Source organism: Schistocerca cancellata, chromosome 1 (genome assembly GCF_023864275.1).
Source record: "Schistocerca cancellata isolate TAMUIC-IGC-003103 chromosome 1, iqSchCanc2.1, whole genome shotgun sequence".
Classification (NCBI taxonomy): domain Eukaryota; kingdom Metazoa; phylum Arthropoda; class Insecta; order Orthoptera; family Acrididae; genus Schistocerca; species Schistocerca cancellata.
This window is the reverse complement of record NC_064626.1, coordinates 1,157,641,962-1,157,662,360: the sequence shown is the minus strand read 5'-3', so window position 1 is coordinate 1,157,662,360 and position 20,399 is coordinate 1,157,641,962.

Here is a 20,399-nt window from a genome sequence, read left to right as displayed (position 1 = left end):
AAGGTGACCTTGTTCCCCTACCCCAGCACACCCAACCCAAAAGTGACACCACCCAAGATGTTGTCATTGCCTCCGCCAACCTCCTTGGGTGTATTGCCGTCGCCATCCTTCACCCCACAGGTAGCGATCACCTCCCCATCCTTCTCACTATAACGTCTGCTCAGCGCCCCCCTCCAGCTCCCCACCCTGCACCTCTTCCCAAGGTCGTCCATGACTACCACCATGCCAAATGGGACGCCTACCGGGAATCCATCATCACCCAGGTCGAAAGCCACCGTATTACCTATTGCCACCCTCACGACATCATCCACACCTCGTCCTTCTTTCAGAAGGTAATTACTGACGCCTTGGAGGCCCATGTTCCTACTATACCCATCCACCCCCACCGTCCCACTCTTGTTCCTCAGGCTGTCCTCCTCCTCTGTGAATCCTGCCACCTCTATCATTCCTTCCTGCGCACTCATGTCAGGGACACATTCCAACGCCACCAGTAAATACAGCGACACACATGGAACCTTATTACAGCAACGAAACGCCGAGACTGGCGCCAGACCTGCACATGACTCAACGACGCACTCCCTATCAACTCCTCCAAGTACTGGTCCGCCTTCCATGGCCTTACTGGTTCCCATTCTGCTCTCCACTACCCCCTTCTCCATAACGATCGCCTCCTTTCTGACAACCTCAGTAAGGCCCAACACTTTGATTCCCACCTTTCCGAGGTCTTCTCCATCCCAGATGATCCCCACTTTGATTATAGTCTTTTCCCCACCATCATAGAACATGTCAATACCTCGGTCGCTCCACTTGCTCCTAGTCTCCAGTACTTGGGGCAGTTGCCCGCCTCCAACATAAACACTCCCATCGCAGCACAAGACATTAAACTTATCCTCCAGTCCAAACGCAACACGGCCCCTGGTCACGACTGTCACACCTACTGCCACCTCCGAGAAAGCCCCTATTCCTTCCTGACTGTCCTCGCCATCTCTATAACGTCATCCTCTCTACCGGCTTCTACCGTGACCTGTGGAAGACCTCCTGCGTACTCTTATTCCTCAAACCCACTACACTCTTATTCCTCAAACCCAATACACTCTTCGAATCCATCCTCTCCCACCGTATCCATCAACACCTTACTCACCATCACCTCCTCCCCCTTACCCAGTGTGGCTTCCGACCCTCCTTCTCCGCTGAAGACCAACTCCTTATCCTCGTTCAACTTCTCTCCCTCCAGCTCAACTCCCGTCACTCTGCCATTTTTCTTTCCCATGACCTCCAAAATGCCTATGACCATGTATGGCATCCCGGTCTCCTCTTTAAACTCCAAACCTACGCCCTGCCTATCAATTTTGTCCGTCTGGTCACTTCCTACCTCTCACACCGTCCTTCCTATGTCACCCTCCACAATGCCAGCACCTGTATCTTTTATCCCACTGCTGGCATCCCCCAGGGTTCTGTGCTCTCCCCTCTCCTTTATCTCTTGTATACAGCTGATATGCCCAAGTCACCCCCACCCATCCACCTTCTCCAGTATGCTGATGACACTGCCTTCCTGGCTCTCTATCCTACCCTTCAACGGCCCCAACGTACCCTCCAAACCCACCTTAACCAGTTCACTACTTGGTGTAACCAGTGGTTCCTCCATGTCAACCCCTCCAAAACTCAGGCAATCATCATAGGCCACACCACCTGCTCCTTGCGTCTCCATGATTTGTATCTCACCCTTTATGGTTGTCCCATCCAGCTCACCCCCCCCCCCCCGTGATATCTTGGCCTCACCCTCGGTCATCACCTCACCTGAACCCCTCACCTCCAGACCATCCAGCAGAAAGCCCATTCTCGCCTCCGCCTCCTGAAACTTCTGTCTGGGCAGACATGGGAATTGCATCCCTCTACCATCCTCCACACCTACAAATCCCTCATCTGTCCTATCCTCTGTTATGCCAGCACTGCCTGGATCTCTGCACCAACCCAATTTTACAAGGCCCTCCAAATCCTCGAGCACCATCTCCTCCGCCTTGCGCTCAATATCCTCCTTCCTTCCCCACAGGGCTCCTGTATGAACTCATCCCATTCCCCCACCTCCTCCTGTTCCTCCAACATCTCTGCATCCTTTACATTGTCAGCAGGCTTGATCCTCCCACCCTCTGGTTTCCTCCTTCCTCTCCACTCCCCACCCATTGCTGCGCCTCTATCGCTGTATCCCTCTCTCTCCCCACCTCCACACCCTCCAGCTCCTTCATCAGGGCAATTTCCAGCGCCTCCCCCTCCTGGATGATGAACTTCACCATAACATCTACCCTTCCTTCCATCTATAACATGGTCTTGTCCCCCCCCTACCCAGGGCCCTCTTTTTCCTCTCCCCTCCTTCTCAAAGAGTGGATTTTCCTCCTTTCTCCCTGAGACACTGCACCTCATTCTTGCCTCTTTCCTTCCCACATCCCTCCCTACCTGGCCCTCTTTGGCGCGTCCCCCGCCCATCTCCCCCCTCTGTTCCCCCCCTCCCCCCCCCTCATCCAGTCTCCCTCATCTATCTCCTTTCGTCTGGCAGATCCTCTATTTTGATCATCATCAGTGTGCCATGTCCGTGTTGTGTTTAGTGCTGTTTCTCCTGTGCGTCGAGAGGTGTGATTTTAATTGTGTGCTGACCTTGTACTTAGTGTCACTGTCAGTGTTTGTTATGTGCTACGCCATCTGTCAATACTTTTATGCTCCGGTCATACTGTACCTTGTGTTCTTTTAACTGTCCCAGTGTGTGGTTTTTTGTGTGCACTACTTTTTTATGGTTTTTATCTCCATTTTACAGTCGCACCTTTTTTTTGTCTATTGCCTTTCATGATGTTCTCCATTTTTTATATCTATGTTCACCATGTTTTCTCCTTTGTATGTTTTTAAATGTCTTCTATTGTTTGTTCTATGTCTTTCGGCTGAAGAGCAGCGCATATGCTGCTGCCAGCCTGCCCCGATGGGGCATTGAAGTACAATAAAGAAAAAAAAATTAGCAAAGCACTGCCACCTGGCGCAGTACACTGATCATTCGGTGCTCCATATCACCGGAAGCAACACAGACCACATCATTGTTCGCCTGCAGAGACTGGTGGATGCGACAGTGATATGGTGCCAATCCAACTAGATTTCCCTCAATGCTACCAAAACTACAGCAGTCTACTTCACTAAACGACGCCCCATCCTTCGCTACAATATCACTATATCAGGCATCCAGGTCCCATGGTCCCCAGATACCAAATACCTAGGTGTCTAGATAGATAAGAAACTGCTCTTCCATCGCCATGCCCAATTTGTAACCCAGAAAGGACTCAAGCTGATCAAAGCATTGTACCCAGCAGGGAACTGAACCTTAACACCAAGCTTCAGCTGCACCAGATGGTTGTCCACCCTTCTCTCACCTATGGCTCCACAGCGTTGGCTACGTTTAGTGCATCCTGGATGCAGACCCTACAGTGATTGAAGAATAAGGTTCTTCAGTGGAATCTGCATGCCCCAGCCATCACGAGGGTAGTTACCCTCCATGAGGAAACAGACATGGACACTCTCAAGATGGCCACGAGAGAACTCAAGGCGTCTCTATGCCAAAGTAGAAGCCCTATCCGACACGCTCGCTGGTTTACAAATCATTGGCATCACAACACCCTAACATTGGCACTGACACCCAGTTCCTCTCACCATGCTTGAGGAATTTGATTCCAACCACGGTTGACGTTAGCCTTCTTACAGCAGCATTAGTATTGACTTGACCAAACGATGGGTGTCAACCATGATAAACCACCGATGTTAATACCTAATGTTGTTTGTCATTATGTTACCTCTTCCCTACAACCTGAACTACCACCATTGGAGGGTGGTATGGGACTTCGAGTCCCACTGCCACACCTTCAAAGTGCATTTGAGTGATGTCTTTGGAATGGCATCAATGTAGAATTGAACAGTTTTACCATCCACCAACACAGTAAGACAGTGGGCAACCAGTGAAGCTGTACTTCAACCTCCAACACAAATCAAATTTAACATTGCAGCTCCTCTCCCCTACAGCTTCATTTCCCATGTTGACCATGCCTTCTCCACCTATGTGATTGCCACTGACCTCAACATCCACAGCTGTGACCCTGCCACCATTCAGCAGTGGCATCAGTTCCTTGCCACCCTCCATGGTGACTTTGTTCCTCTTCCACAACACACCCATCCTGAAAGTAACTCCAACCCAGATGTTCTCCTAACTTCCCCCAACCTCCTTGGTCATATAGCCATGCACATCCTCGATCCCATTGGTTGTGACCACCACTCCGTGGTGCTCATCATCTCTTCCACCCTGCTGCCCCTCTGAAGGCTGTCCACAGCTACCACCGCACCATCTTGATGCCTATCAGGAATCCATTGCCTCACAAGTCGAAAGCCACCCTCTTACCTTTCACCATCCAGTTGACATTACCCATTCCTCGTCCTTCCTCCAGAAGATCATCACTGATGCTGTGGCGGCCCACATTCCTACTGAACTCATCTACCCTCACTGCCCTACACTACCTCCACAGGCCGTCCTTCTTCTCCATCAATCCCACAGACTCTACTGCTCCTTGTAATGGTTCTAATGGCTCTATGGGACTTAACATCTGAGGTAATCAGTCCCACAGACTTAGAACAATTTAAACCTAGCTAACCTAAGGACATCACACACATCCATGCCTGAGTCAGGATTCGAACCTACGACTGTAGCAGCCACATAGTTCCAGACTGAAGCGCCTAGAACCGCTCGACCACAGCGGCCGGCATCGCTCCTTCCTCCACACCCATGACTGGGAAACATTCCTCCACCACCAGCAATTACAGCGACACATCTAGAATCTCCTTACAGGAAAAATCGCGGGGACTTATGCCAGACATGTATACACCTCAACTCCACCATCCCTGTCAATTGCACCTAGTACTGGTCAACCTTCCACCGCTATACTGGTAGCCATCCGCCCCGGCATTACCCTCTTCTGCACGACAACTGGCCCTTCCTGACAACCTCTGTAAGACTATCCATTTTGCTTCGCACATATCCAAGGTCTTCTCCATTCCTGATGATCCCCATTTTGATTACTCCCTATTACCCAACGTCCTTGAACGCACTGATACGTTTGTCCCGCTGCTCACCCCTATTTTCTGGTACTTGGATCAGCTATCCCCTCCAAGTTGCTGACAAGAATAATATACAGAAGAAGCGAACAGAAAATTGAGAATGTGTTAGATGACTGTCAGCTTGGCTTTAGGGAAGGTTAAGGCACCAGAGGCAATTCTGATATTGTGGTTGGTAATGGAAGCAAGACTGAAGAAAAATCAAGACACATTCATAGGATTTGTTGACGTGGAAAAAGTGTTGGATAATGTAAAATGGGGCAGGATGTTCGAAAATCTGAGAAAAATTTGGTGGTTAGCTATAAGGAGAGACAGGTCATATACAATATGCAAATGAGCCGAGAGGAAATAATAAGAGTGAACGACCAAGAACGAGATTCTTGGATTAAACAGCGTTTAAGGCAGTGATGCAGTGTTTCAACCCTACTGTTCAATTTGCACATCGAAGAAGTAATCACGGAAGTAAAACAAAAGTTCAGGAGTGCAAGGACATCAATGATACAATTCGCTTATGACATTGCTATCCTGAGTGAAAGTGATGAAGAATTATATGATCTGCTATATGGAATCAACAGTCTAATGAGTATAGAATATGGGTTGAGAGTAAATCGAAGAGAGACGAAAGTAATGAGAAGTAACAGAAATGAGAAAAGCGAGAAACTTATCAGAATTGATGGTCACGAAGTAGATGAAGGTAAGGGATTATGCTACCCAGCAAGATAACCAATGACCGACGGAGGATGGAGGACATCAAAATCAGACTAGCACAGATAAAAGGACATTCCTGGCAAAGAGATGTCCATTAATAACAAACACAGGCTTAACTTGAGGAAGAAATTTCTGAGAATGTACACTAGCACCGCAACATTCGATGTTAGTGGAGCCTGGACTGTGAAAAAACCGGTACAGAAGAGAATCGAGGCATTTGAGATGTGGTGCTACAGACAGATGTTGAAAATTAGGTGGGGTGATAAGGTAATGAATGAGGAGGTTCAGGAGTGGAGAGGAAAGGAATATGTGGAAAACACTGACAAGGTGGAGAGACAGGATGATAGGACTTCTCTTGAGACATCAGGGAATGACTTCCTTGGTTCTATAGAAAGCTGTAGACAGCACAAACTGTAGAGAAAGACAGAGATTGGAATACATCCAGCAAATAATTGAGTCGTAAGTGCTATTCTGAAATGAAGAGGTTGGAACAGGAGAGGAATTCGTGGCGGGCCACTTGAAATCAGTCAGGAGACTGATGAATCTAAAAAAAGTAGGCAACGATTTCCGACATGGCGCTGTGGTACCATCCAAAGATAGCGGCGTGACACATCACACTGTGCGAGGCATATCAATACCACACACATTAACGATGTCTCGCTGGAGTCTGCTGCGACAAATGGCAGAGGCTGAAGAAGACATGCCCTCTCTCTCAGCGAAGCAGCACCCTCACACAGAGGTCAATATAGAACCCAGAATGGAAGTGCTCGGTTCCAGTTTGTGATCTCAGCTCAAGCAGTCAACATCATCGAGTAAGACTAACGAATTATTCTAGCCTCAGACTGAAACGTAATTTGGTAAGTGTTGGACATTGTATTTCAAGAGAACAGTTTATAATTAGTGTATTTCAAGAGAACAATTTGTTAATTAGTGTATCATGTGATGTTTTTATAGCCAACGACAGTTATAAATTATCAAGCACTGCTATGGCAAAGGATTGTATCAAGTTAAGTAAATCCGTTTATCACTCATGTAATAAAGTGACTAACCTTTCAAATGTTGTAAGTATGATGAGCCATCTTCCAGAACAATCAAAGATCCCACAGTTGTGGCCCCACGATTGTAGTTTCGTCTGGTAATAAAAGGCACTCCTTCACCTTGTGAGTTTGTCAGGGGTGCGTTCGGTCCTGACTTTATTGTTATGGATGACAAAGCGCGACCGCATCTAAGCGCAGATGTTGAAGCGCTACTTTATTGTTGTGGATGACAAAACGCGACCGCATCGAAGCGCAGATGTAGAAGCGCTCGGAACGAGAGCATAGTTGGCGGAGTAGCATACCCACCCCCTACGATTTATATTCCTTTGAGCACCTGTGGGTCGGTGCAGAAACGTACTGTAGCACGTCTGCATGCACCGATGTCCTTCTAGCAGTTGGCGAAAGCGCTGGTGGAAGAACGGAACTCCCTAACACAAGAACGCCTTTCCAAACATCGGGGTAACATAGAAGCACGATGCAGAACATACATTATCGCCCATGGTGATCACACACCTTATTAAGAAACGTCCAGGGGACCATGAATAATCGAGGTTACTTCGATGTACAGTAGTTATTGTCTCTTAAAAAAGATGTCAGTTCTGTTCGTCTCGTTGCGTATTTCTTTCCGTTTCCTGTCTTTACAAAGGTACTATATACTATACCGTAGCATTTCTTTGTGTGTAGGCCCAAAGTTTCGTCAAGCTATGTTACTTTACGGTGAAACATAGTGCGAAGGTTACTTTCGTCCTTAAGTTTAGCATACCAGTATTTGTGGTACACGTTAGGACAGGGAAATGAACTTGCATCATCCGCAACTGCTGCCTGTGATGTAAGTTACTTTCCCTGTGATAAGGTGCATGAAATATTGCGCGGAATAGTTTTATTTTACCAATCCCGTACATACGAGTGTAGTTACATAGTCTTGACCATCACTTCAGGAATATCGATCTGACAGCATGAAACTCGGTGGTGCTAGTCCTCTATATGTTCAGCCGTAAGTGCGACATATTTTTCACAATGATGGATGATTTGGGAGAGACTTCGGTTGCAGAAGTCTGCATTTCGGCTGCTTAAGAAACGTGGCGCCTCGAAAGTCACCTTGTCCTCATTCTGGGAATGTATGCCTTACACTTGTTCCCTCATCTGCTCTTGAGGAGGAAAGCATAGAGTGCCAGTACGGACAATACGGGGTATGGGGCAAAGTTTGGCAGTCCAAGTCGTGTAGATACCGGATGAGTTAGTACTTATTCATAGAGCAAAAATTCCCCCTTGAACAGCCACTGGCGCCGTTTCCTCTGGATAGACTTTCAAAACCTCTTCAAGAAATTTCGATTGTATGCTCCTGTGACAGTGTGTCACTCAGGGGCATATGCTTTTGTTGTTATTGTTATGGTCTTCCGCCTGAACACTGGTTTGATATAACTCTCCACGCTACTCAAACTTTTGCAAACATCTCCGAATAACTAATGCAACACCCATACATTTGTCCTACCTCTGAATCTTTTACCCCCTACACTTCTCTCAATACCAAAGTAACATTTCCCTGATGCCTCAAAATGTGCCCTATGAACCGATCCCTTCGTTTTATCCAGTTATGTCACAAAATCTCTTTTCTCCCCAGTTGTGTTCAGTAAGTCCTCATAAGTTACATATTCTACCCATTTAATCTTCAGAATTACTCTGTAAAACCACATTGCAAAGGCTTAACACCACGCAATGGCAGTCGCTTAAAACACGCACGGCATCACCTTGCTCGATCATGTTGTGGAATCGCCGTTTTCGGCGGTGGAGGAAACACTAGTTGGGGTTGTTTGTAGGAGGAGACCAGACAGCGAAGTCATCTGTCTGATCAGATTAGGGAAGAATGGGGAAGGAAGTCGGCCGTGCCCTTTCAATGGAGCCATCCCGAAATTTGCCTGGAGGGATTTAGGGAAATCACGGAAAACCTAAATCAGGATGGCCGGACGCGGGATTGAACTGTCGTCCTCCCGAATGCGAGTCCAGTGTGCTAACCAGTGCGCAACCTCCCTCGGTGAAACACTAATGCCTACACTGATCTTTCGTTTCTGGGCCATAGTGAGAGACGCAGCACTCGTCCATGGTGATTGGGAAGCTGAAGTTGTAACTTAGACTGAACTAACAGAGCTGTAACATACATCCGCTGATGGTTCGGTTCGGTGGGCGTTAAAATGGGCGTGGGTAGTCGCGGAACCCAATATGTGGTCACCTTTGTTATGTTCAAAATGTCCTGCACATTGTTGAAAACTCATCAGTGGCTGATTTTTACTGATACTGCATCGAATAAACTATGTCGGTATTCGAGATCTAAGACCTCAGCTTCTCTTCCGGTTCTTCACGGAAAGGTGCTCCAGTACTTGCTTTCTTGTCATTTAGACTTCTTTGACCACAGCGGAAGCATCGAATATACACTACTGGCCATTACAATTGCTGCACCACGAAGATGACGTGCTACAGAAGCGAAATTTAACCGAGAGGAAGAAGATGCTGTGATATGCAAATGATTAGCTTTTCAGAGCATTCACACAAGGTTGGCGCCGGTGGCGACACCTACAACGTGCTGACATGAGGAAAGTTTCCAACCGATTTATCATACACAAACAGCAGTTGACCGGCGTTGCCTGGTGAAACGTTGTTGTGATGCCTCGTGTAAGGAGGAGAAATGCGTACCATCACGTTTCCGACTTTCATAAAGGTAGGATTGTAGCCTATCGCGATTGCGGTTTATCGTATCGCAACATTGCTGCTCGCGTTGGTCGAGATCCAATGACTGTTAGCTGAATTTGGAATCGGTGGGTTGAGGAGGGTAATACGGAACGCCGTGCTGGATCCCAACGTCCTCGTATCACTAGCAGTCGAGATGACAGGCATTTTATCCGCATGGCTGTAACGGATCGTGCAGCCACGTCTCGATCCCTGTGTCAACAGATGGGGACGTTTGCAAGACAACAACCATCTGTATGAACAGTTCAACGACGTTTGCAGCAGCATGGACTATCAACTCGGGGACCACGGCTGCGGTTACCCTTGACGCTGCATCACAGAAAGGAGCGCCTGCGTTGGTGCACTCAACGACGAACCTGGGTGCTGGAATGGCATAACGTCATTTTTTCGGATAAATCCAGGTTTTGTTTACAGCATCATGATGGTCGCATCCGTGTTTGGCGATATCGCGGTATACGCACATTGGATGTGTGTATTCGTCTTCGCCATACTGGCGTATCACCCGGCGTGATGCTATGGGGTGCCATTGGTTACACGTCTCGGTCACCTCTTGTTCGCACTGACGGCACTTTGAACAGTGAACGTTACATTTCAGATGTGTTACGACCCGTAACACATGTTGCGGGTCCTGTACGGGCCTTTCTGGGTACAGAAAATGTTCGACTGCAGCCCTGGCCAGCACATTCTACAGATCTATTACCAATTGAACCAACTGAAAACGTCTGGTCTGTGGTGGCCGAGCAACTGGCTCGTCACAATACGCCAGTCACTACTCTTGATGAACTATGGTATCGTGTTGAAGCTGCATGGGCAGCTGTACCTCTACACGCCATCAAAGCCCTATTTGACTCAATGCCCAGGCGTATCTAGGCCGTTATTACGGCCAGAGGTGGTTGTTCTGGCCACTGATTTCTCAGGATCTATGCACCCAAATTGCGGGAAAATGTAATCACATGTCAGTTCTAGTATAATATATTTGTCCAATGAATACCCGTTTATCATCTGCATTTCTTCTTGGTTTAGCAATTTTAACGGCCCGTAGTGTATTATGACGGTATTCGAGATCTAAGACCTCAGCTTCTCTTGCGGTTCTTCACGGAAAGGTGCTTCAGTACTTGCTTTCTTGTCATTTAGACTTCTTTGACCACAGCGGAAGCATCTGCGCGACATTACTGCAGTGTCATATGACGGTACATTTCTGCTATATATTTCCAGTAACTCAACATGTGTTGTTGCAACGTTATTCTCCTTCATATGCAGAAAGGAAATCATCGCAGGTTACTCTACTTTATCAGTGGGCTGCGCCATTTTGTTTCCACTTCTCTAGCAGAGTGCTGTGGTACTATGGAGCAGGGATTGCAATGTTTACTTGGACTGCAAAAACGTGCCAACAAAAATTAACAAAAAAGTGACGCAGAACCAGTATTTTGACGTTTGGAATCTGTAATTGAGATACATTCTGTTGTGTTTTTCTGGCATAACACAGGTCCACGGGCGTGTCAGTTTTTATTTTTATTTTATTTTATTTCTTTTTTTTCCACGCGGCAGCGATCAGACGGTTATAGACATAAAATGAAGGAATCGGTATCACATGTCTTCTCCATGTTGACGTATTCCCCATATTCACCATAGTTGGTGTCCATATTATTTCTGAAGAGTCAACAAAGGAAAGGGTCTCTTTTACAATACACAAGAAAAATCTACAAATTTGAATACTACATTGTTTACTAATATGGCATGTAATATTTTGTCGGAAAGTACGACATACAGTTTCGTTTGTGTCATCGTAAGAAACTGATAAGTCACACATACAAACATAAATCATACCAGTGATCTTTCAAATAACTGAAGAGCTGCGAATTGAAGAGACGACGAGGCAGTTTATTTTTCCGAAAATAGGGAAACAAGTGGCCATTGGCAATGTAACACAAGTCAGATGACTGTTTCCTCCATATTTCGGCAGATATTTTAAGCGTTCTCTGATTGAGATTCTGCTATGAAATTTAAGTATCCGACGTTCGGAAAGGAAACCATTTTAGCTGCGGAACCTGGTATACCTCACTCACTCTGTAAACTCCCACACCTTACCCTTCTCGTTGGTTTACCGTGACGGTTGCAGAAGATAAATACAATTCATTTGGTTAACATATTCGAGATCGAAAAGAAACATTGTTGTCATATCAGAGGACTGCTACCTGTCACTACCGGTATGGTTTTCACTGATAGTGATGAACGTGTTAAATCACAAATAATCTAATTTATGAACCTGTTGCACTCAGTAACCTAATTTTTCTGATTGTGATATTTGATAAAATACACCATTAATAGCGTGACCTCTGACATTTGATTTTTAACGCCACTTACACACCTGACACGCGCAGTCACGCTTACGTCTTATACCAAAACAAGCTCACCAGATACCACTGTTAGGCATAAACAATACTACCGTACTTGCAGCAGCTACCGTGTTGCATGTTTTTACGTCAGACCATAGCAGACCTTCCAAGTTTGACTAGCGAGACAACTAATTACTTTCCGCTCCAATATTATTTACTTGAGCTGTATTGCCATCTGATTGCCATCTTGTCCCTGGCCTTCTCTTCCCATTTCTTTTCTCTTTTACCTACCATTCCTTCATTTATATCATTTCTCCCTCTCTCTCTTTTTATAATTTTTTCCTCATTATTCGTCTTCTGCTCTTTCATTTGTGAACTGGGCAAACTAAGACCTGCTGTGCAGTATGTTACTGTCATACTGCTTTCCTGTGATTATTTCATTCCTCTGCCCACTTGCTGCTCACCATTCTCCATCGATTTCTCGATTGGTCACGTCTACTCGACAACAGACGCTCAGTTTCCTTATTGTTGTACATCTGGAATCGTTTTCCGTTATCTCTAAATGAAGATGAATTAATGAAAGAGAAGCAATAACACTGTTCAATCGAACCCTCATGTAACGTCTTGTTTGACTGTGCTTTGCAATGCCAAGCTTATTTTTGGATAACTGTTGCTCCATACTCAGTGGTGAAAGCAGACAGTGGAGGTTATATACATCTCTCCCAGTGGTTACCCATTTTTATGTTCACATCGTCTTCGTATGTCCAAACGCTCAATCTGCAGCTACCATTACGTCCTCTGCAAAGTAGATGCAGAACATTTGGTCACTAGAGATAACGATGTTCCACTTATCTCTTTTATTGTTTGTATTGAGGTTCTTTGATATTTACACTAAAATTTTATTAGGAGAACATTTCTCGTTGCAGCCTCATTTCCTGTACCACTTACAATAATTAACGTGCCCTGATTATTGTGCTATTTATACATTATACTGCGATCATTCGAATCTGTACTATGTTTATCACCGTGATGAAAATCAGCTACAAGTTGAAGCCATATCAGTGCCTATGAGATATGCTTGCCTACCTATTTCTGGCCTTCTTTCTGACAGTACACGCAAGACCGAAGTTTCATATTGTATTCGTTGGACTGCTACAAACCCAATCTGGTCTTATGCAACCAGGTCATCAGTTTCTCTACAGTTCGAGTTTATGGAATATTCAAGATACTTAAAAGCATGGGATAAAATGTACACTGCCTCGTATTTGTGCAGTCTACTACTTTCACACACCTTGGTTATTGTTCTAAATTTTATGAAATCGTCTGTTAATTTGGATTTTTCTTAGGATTTTTAATTACATGCAACTTTAGCCTCTGATGAACAATGAATGCAGGCGTCTTCATTAATTACGTTAAGTACAACTAATAAATTTTGAAGAAATTACCACATGTATATTCACAAGTATATCAGACAACTGTTGTGAAAATGGTACTGTGTTCCAGACTTTTGCATGTCAGAAATTTGTGGACTGTGGACTCTTGTCTGAATGCGCGAATGGCGGCTTTTTAGATATTAAATAATTGAAACTATATCTCACTCTGTCTGACTAAATACGACATGCCACATTTGCGAATAATGCAATATTCAGATCTATAGATTGTTCGTACATTGTAAAATAGACCTATTCTCTTTGTTGACTTTCCGTAAATCAACAGTTCTGGAGTTTTGTCAATACAGGGAACATACCTGACGCTCTTTCCCTGGTTCTAAATTTAGAAGTGCCTCACCAACGTCAAATAACAATGAGGATTTGTCGTTGACAGAAACACATCAGAATAGTATTGAATTCCAGATTACAGAGGTCGATATAGCTTCCCAGTGTTTAATTTTGTAACGTTAAGATAAATTCATCTCTGGCCCTCTCTACAAAGTCAGAACGAGCTGTCATATCTAATGCACTGTGACTCATTTCTATGGCTAATGTTAAACACAAGTAGGATATTTAAAGCGCATACGAGATCTCACTCACTGTGTGCTTACGTTATACTGAAGTATGTATAATTAAGAAGTAACTGAACTGAAGCACTTGATATTGAGCAATAGCCATGTTAGGAACTGCGGGCTGTTAACTGGTTTATAAATGGGTTTACACTTATTATGACCTGATAATAGACGAGACGTTACACCCGCGAAGGAAATCAAATATTGCTTTGTAGTCTCTTCGTCCAAATACTAGATTCAATATGTGCTTATTAGTTAGAAGACGAGTGGAATGCATATCGGACTCTTATTCAAACGGACACTCCTTGATCTTACCGTCTAAGTGAATGATAAATAAGATTTGCTTTCTGTTCTATAAGCAAACCATTCCTACATTCTAATGCAAACCATCAGGCTGTATAAGTGTAATACAACTGCTAAAACTGGATGAAGTGATTAATTTTGTATTTAATATTATGATTTATTTTTGTAGGGGAAACACGTTATCCATTGCGTTCACGATAGATCGAGTACAAATTGTTTTCCTGTAACATAATTCCGTAAGTCAATATCCCTACTCAAAAGTGATATTAGTTTGTCATTAGCGTTAAGGAAAAAAAACACGTAATTTCGTCGTTTCGTAATGGAGTTGATGTACAATACAAAAATATTTCCCGCCAATGCCGACGATGAACATCATCATGATAGATTCTTACATAAATACTCAGCGTTTATGTAATAAAATAATTGTAACATAGCTACATTGCCTGAAAAGCAACAACATTTACTTGGAGGTTTGATATAATTAGCGGTATTAAAACAAGTCAATAAATTGGGAAAATAGTTCCATTTTCCTTTATTAGTACCCAAGAGCCACTATAACATAACGTAGAGATCATCTCCCACGCTAAGACCGTGTTTTATAAAATCAACAAATGATCATCCTTATCACGGTTTCAGATCGAATGAGGTACACATTAGAAAACTCGGCTGAATATTTCGGTTGTCGCTGAGATAATATTTAACTGACTCTAGTGCAGTTTTCGTTCTCTACGAGGGAGGAAAAAATTAGAACACTGCTTGCAGACGTCAGTCACTACCGTTAGATTATTTTAGATAGGAAACGGCTCCATTCCAAATGCTAATTTCTGTCTGCCTATCTGATCTTGGACATAATTCTTCATAAACTCGCCACCTGCAGCAACGTAAGTCGAAGAATTACTTTTAAATACAATGTTTGATGCTTGTGAGAAGGTAATGGAAATGAATTAAAAAATCATTCTAATTAATGATGCTTCATACTATTTCAGCAAAGTGTTTCTTTTGTTAAAAGACTGTTGGATGAATAATTTAAAAATTATTTGCCTAAAATCATGACGCATGCACTGTCTATGTATTACAGTTGTTGCTTACAAGTGTGGAGTTGTAGTTTTCTTAGAATTCTTATTCTTATGCAGTTTGAAACAGGAGAACACCTCACACATGATAGATGCGCTATCGCACTTTGTTCTCCCTGTGTATCTCCATGCATTACTCAATTTCAATCTCTCTTGACGTTCTCTGCTGAATCCAGACTCTGATCCTGCAATGTCCCCGAAAATTGTTGTGTTTGTAAATTCTGTGCTTTACCGTAAGTCAGGCATTCAAGATAAAACGAAGATCCAAATGAGACGACATGGGAAATCAAGAACAAATGTTTAAATTATTTTTATTAACAACTCTATACATACATTTTTCAGAGAAATTATCATCGGGATAATAGCTGTCATTTTTGGTGTCATTCGACCTCTGCAAGAAATTTATTTATCTCTTTAAACGACGTTACCCCGCTGTGTTTCTAACCTGTTAAGCTGCAAATTATTTTACTCTTGTCATTTCAGTAATTACATTAGGAATTTGCTCTACAGGTTCAGGCGAGCTGATGTCGTAAAACATTATTTCGCTGCTGTTCGTTCCAGACTTAAAAGCAATTCTCAAGTTTAATTGGATCGCAGATTTCTCTGCGCAACTTCTTCCCCAGGCAAACAGGCACTACAGTCTGGTGCATCTTACTAATGGAAAAGTGGAAGATGGCAATATGTGAGTTACGAAGAATTTTCCGAAAACTGTAATTATGATTTCAGATTGAGATCTAGGTATCGCTGTTATTTTTATTCTTCAGTATTCTAAAACATGAGGGTTAAGTGTAAATAGAGTCTTGTTTCAGTGACAAAAGTGTAGAACAATGAGGTTGAAAGCTTAGAGGTTAATTTCTTGTGGAGGTTTACCTCAGGAGAGACAGAACCCAAAATGAATCAGGGAATAGTTTGGAACGGATTAGGGCGTGCTCTCTGATAGCACCAGACCGCATTTGCCTTAATCGATTAATGGAAACCACTGGTGACATCAGTCACGAGGGTCTCACGATACATCTGAGCATCTACCTTACCAAATTTGAAGTTCACTGTTTTAAAATCACTTATCCCGAGCTCAGTGTACTGAATTGTTACAAGTGTGTAATGTGAACCTGATATCGGCATACTGATGTCAGAGTATTATGGTGTAGCAGCTAATATTTAATTGTGAGATAATTGATGTAGCCTTACTTCCAAGAGTTCAGAATAGTTGACGTCATAGTGCAATGTTTCAAGAAAGAAGATTATCGCTTTTCGTAAACACTTCGGATTAGGATGTGAAATTCAAATTGCAGTCAGAATGTCTCCGAAGGCACAATTATTTTTTCTTGGTGTGTTAAGCCAAAAGAAAATTTTAGCAGAGTTACCTAGAGAAATATAAATCAGCTACCCAACAGAAACGATATTTTGCAAAATCCTATTCAAAATTACAGTCTCTCAAGGTTATTGTATATATATTATTGAAACCCATCCTACGTATTCGCTAATTCTTGTTTGATGTCATCCTTTTTCTGATATTTTATTTTAATACTGTAATGGTAAATAAATAATAATGATGAATAACACGTTCCATACTGAAGTTGCTGTCAGTTTTTTGTTTGAGATCAAACATTCCTCGATACTGAGGAGAAAGATAAAGCACTAGTTGAGCGGATATAAAGCACGTAGACCAAACTGATTTTTCCCCTTCCTGATTTAGCGTCAACAACAATTTAATTTGGTTACTTATACATAGGCTGTGTACCTATGGAGATAGTAACAATCGGGAATGAGGTAGCGCTGTCTTAAGGCACTGACTGTGAAAATCTTAATTACATTGTTATATAAAATTGCTTGGATCGACAAACTAATATTGATACTCTCGAATGAAGGCTACTATTTCCATGTTAGACTTTTTTTGGATGGTCAGTGATAGAAAACTTAATGTAACACTCCCGTTTAAATGTTGAATTGACATATTGAATAAAGGAGATTCTACAGACAGTTTTGATTGCTCAAAGCCATTATAGTCAGGAAACACAGATTTTGCAATAACTAAGGTCACTCTGAATTTGCACCATGTTAAGTAGTATATTATTGTTAAACCCAAAGGGAGATAGTAGGAAACTTTGATTTTCGTGTCTACTCACGTATAATTTCTGCACAGCTCGAAGACATCGAAATATAGTCACATGCTGTTGTTGTAGTGCGCAAGTGTGGTCAACACTTCTTATACATAGGCCGGTACGGCTGATACAAACGTCTTCATCAGCACTCTAAACATTAACCTTTTGATAAAAACACTTACTTCACTAATTTGTATAATTACACCGATTTATTCATGCTGATGAGGACACATACAGGCGATTCCACCACATCTCGTTAAGCCATCACACGAACGACATGAGTCACTGACCGGGAACAATACCTTTCACCTAGCGAATTCGGCTCTCGGCAATCGATCTTTTATCTACTCAAGACGTGTATTAGCAAGTTGAGATTATTCATGTTAAAGGGATCGTGTATCCCTTACAGTACCTTCAAGTGAAACGATGAAGAGCGTACTCTTATTGAAGCAGAAGTCGGAAGATTATCAACCATACGGATTTTTAGATTTAAGTGACACGGTGACGTTACGGATTGGAGGGGTACCTGCAACTGAAATTGGAAGAAAAGGTGAAGAAACCGCCTCGAAAAACAGGACTTGTATCTCTATAGTACAGTATTGTAGCAGTATTGTAACAACTACAGTGGTAGGAAAGTTTAAAACTGTTCAGAGATATTTTTCGATGATTTTGGAAAACGAAGTTAATAGTGACTTAACGAATTGTACACAAGTGAGACTATCGTACCGATGTGTTTGACCTGAAACTGCATCAAGGCAATAACAGATAAACAGTGATCTTCATTTACAACAGAACTAAAGATTTCAAGACATAGACTGCAGTCCTTCATGATGTATAAGTCGATGATGATGAAATAAGCACAGAAATCAAGGAAACGAGACAGTTATCCAAGCAGTAGATTTTTAATACGTGTCGTACTGGTATTGAAATTCCCTAACAGCCACCTCAAAGGTATTCCGCTGCGCGGTGTAGCCGCACGGTCCACGGCGCCTTGTCACGGTTCGCGCGGTTACCCTCGTCGAAGGTTCGAGTCCTCCGTCGGGCATGTATGTGTGTTGTCCTTAGCGTAAGTTAGTTTAAGTTAGTGCGTAAGCCTAGGGACCTATGACCTCAGCAGTTTGGTCCCACAGGAACTTACCACTAATTTCAATTCAATTTAAAGCTTTTCCAGGAGCAGTTGCCTCGCACTACACTTCAAAGGGTCTTTTAATCCCACTGCGAGAAACTTCTGCACGAGTATATTACTAAATTCGAAGTTTTAACGAACGTCGACTGTACTGTACAACAGTACGGGAAGACGGAAAGTTGTAGAGTTCATTCAGTTCGATTCAGAGGTTTGGGTGCCTCAAACTGGCTTTACAGGACTTTCGGGAATGCTTTCCACGACGCCGAACTGCGATACAGAAAATTAACTTCGTTATCGGTTTTCTGAAAGCCGAAGCAGCGTCTTGTGATCAGTAAAAGAAAGCCTCTGTCAATAAAAGGACATACCTTCAAAAAGAGTAAAAAAGAATGGCTCTAGAGATACTACGTTATTATAAAGGAATATTACAAAGACAAAAAAAAATCCGGGGACCTTTCCTAAGCCTTAAGAAGACAATGATGACTCGGTAAATAGAGCAAGAAAATGCTTACGGCACGCCGCCAGATGTTGTGCATACTCGAGAGAGTGCCGTGAAAGTATATTTTTCATTGTTGTCATTCCATCACGCAGGAGATGGTTCTCCGTATTCGGAACTGCGAACACGTTTTATGTTGTACATATACACTTTGTAGGAAGTATACATGACTATATTTATAGATGATTTGGGAATACAGAAATGTCATTACACAAATTTTGCGTTATTGTCGTACCTGTTAGATAGAAAGTAATAATATTATTACCATAATCTCACTAAGGTGACACAGTTTTCTCTGTAGTGCTATAGTGGATACTGAATTTATATGGAATTAACTAACAGCACCAACTGGACATTTACTTTCAATCGTCACGATCGGCGTCAGCCTCCAAGACCAGTTTCAAGTGTTTATGTCAAAAATATGGAAAAACACGGTACAGTGCAGTAAGTTGTATGAAGACGATTGAAGCAACAAATATCGGTAAGAACAGACATAGTAAAATAGTAATCCATGAATATTATAAAAATGGATATACATATGTGTGTATGTATGAACACATGTTCCACACCTCCTCCTAGAACAATAGACCGAAATCTACTACACTTGTTATGCATATCACTCACTGTTTTGAAAAATCGCTTTGAGTTTAAGAACGGTCTACCGATCAAAGGGAGCATGTGAGCACTTAGTGACCTGCAACAAACCTTAAACATAATCTGCAACTTTTGTGAAATTTTCTCGCATATAACCCCCACAAAATAATGAAAGCAAAAGAAGTTTTTTGCTTACAAAATTTTAGTTGTTCATGCAGTGAAACTGCCGCATCGGGCACGATGTTTTAGTTTATTACTTATTTACTACTACCTGAACATGCCACAAACTTCGCAGGCAGTATCCATATATATATATATATATATAGCTCATAAGTAAAGAAGGATTAAATGTCAAAAAACTCTGTACATTATTAATAAGAAATAATAAAGTGAAATTAAACTGCCCAAACTACTACAGGTTTGCGCGGTCTCATTGAGGAGGATGTCCATGGTGAATATTCAGTCTTGGGGAAAGAGAAACAGATTCTCGACAAAACAGATGCAGTAAAAGTTTATTACTCCAAAATTCAGATATTGATTAACCACTCTCAGGCACCAATTTAAAGTAGCTGGTTGTTTCATATTTACTGCAGGAGAGTTCATTTGTACTGTGGCTGCTGATCGGAGCTTGTCGGTAAACGTAGAAAGTTGTAGTCATTGGAACTGCTGCCATCCTATGGGATCTAGCATTAGGTGCCGCTCGTTCAGTAATTTTTGTACACCTGCGTTCATTTATCTCTTTCCATAATC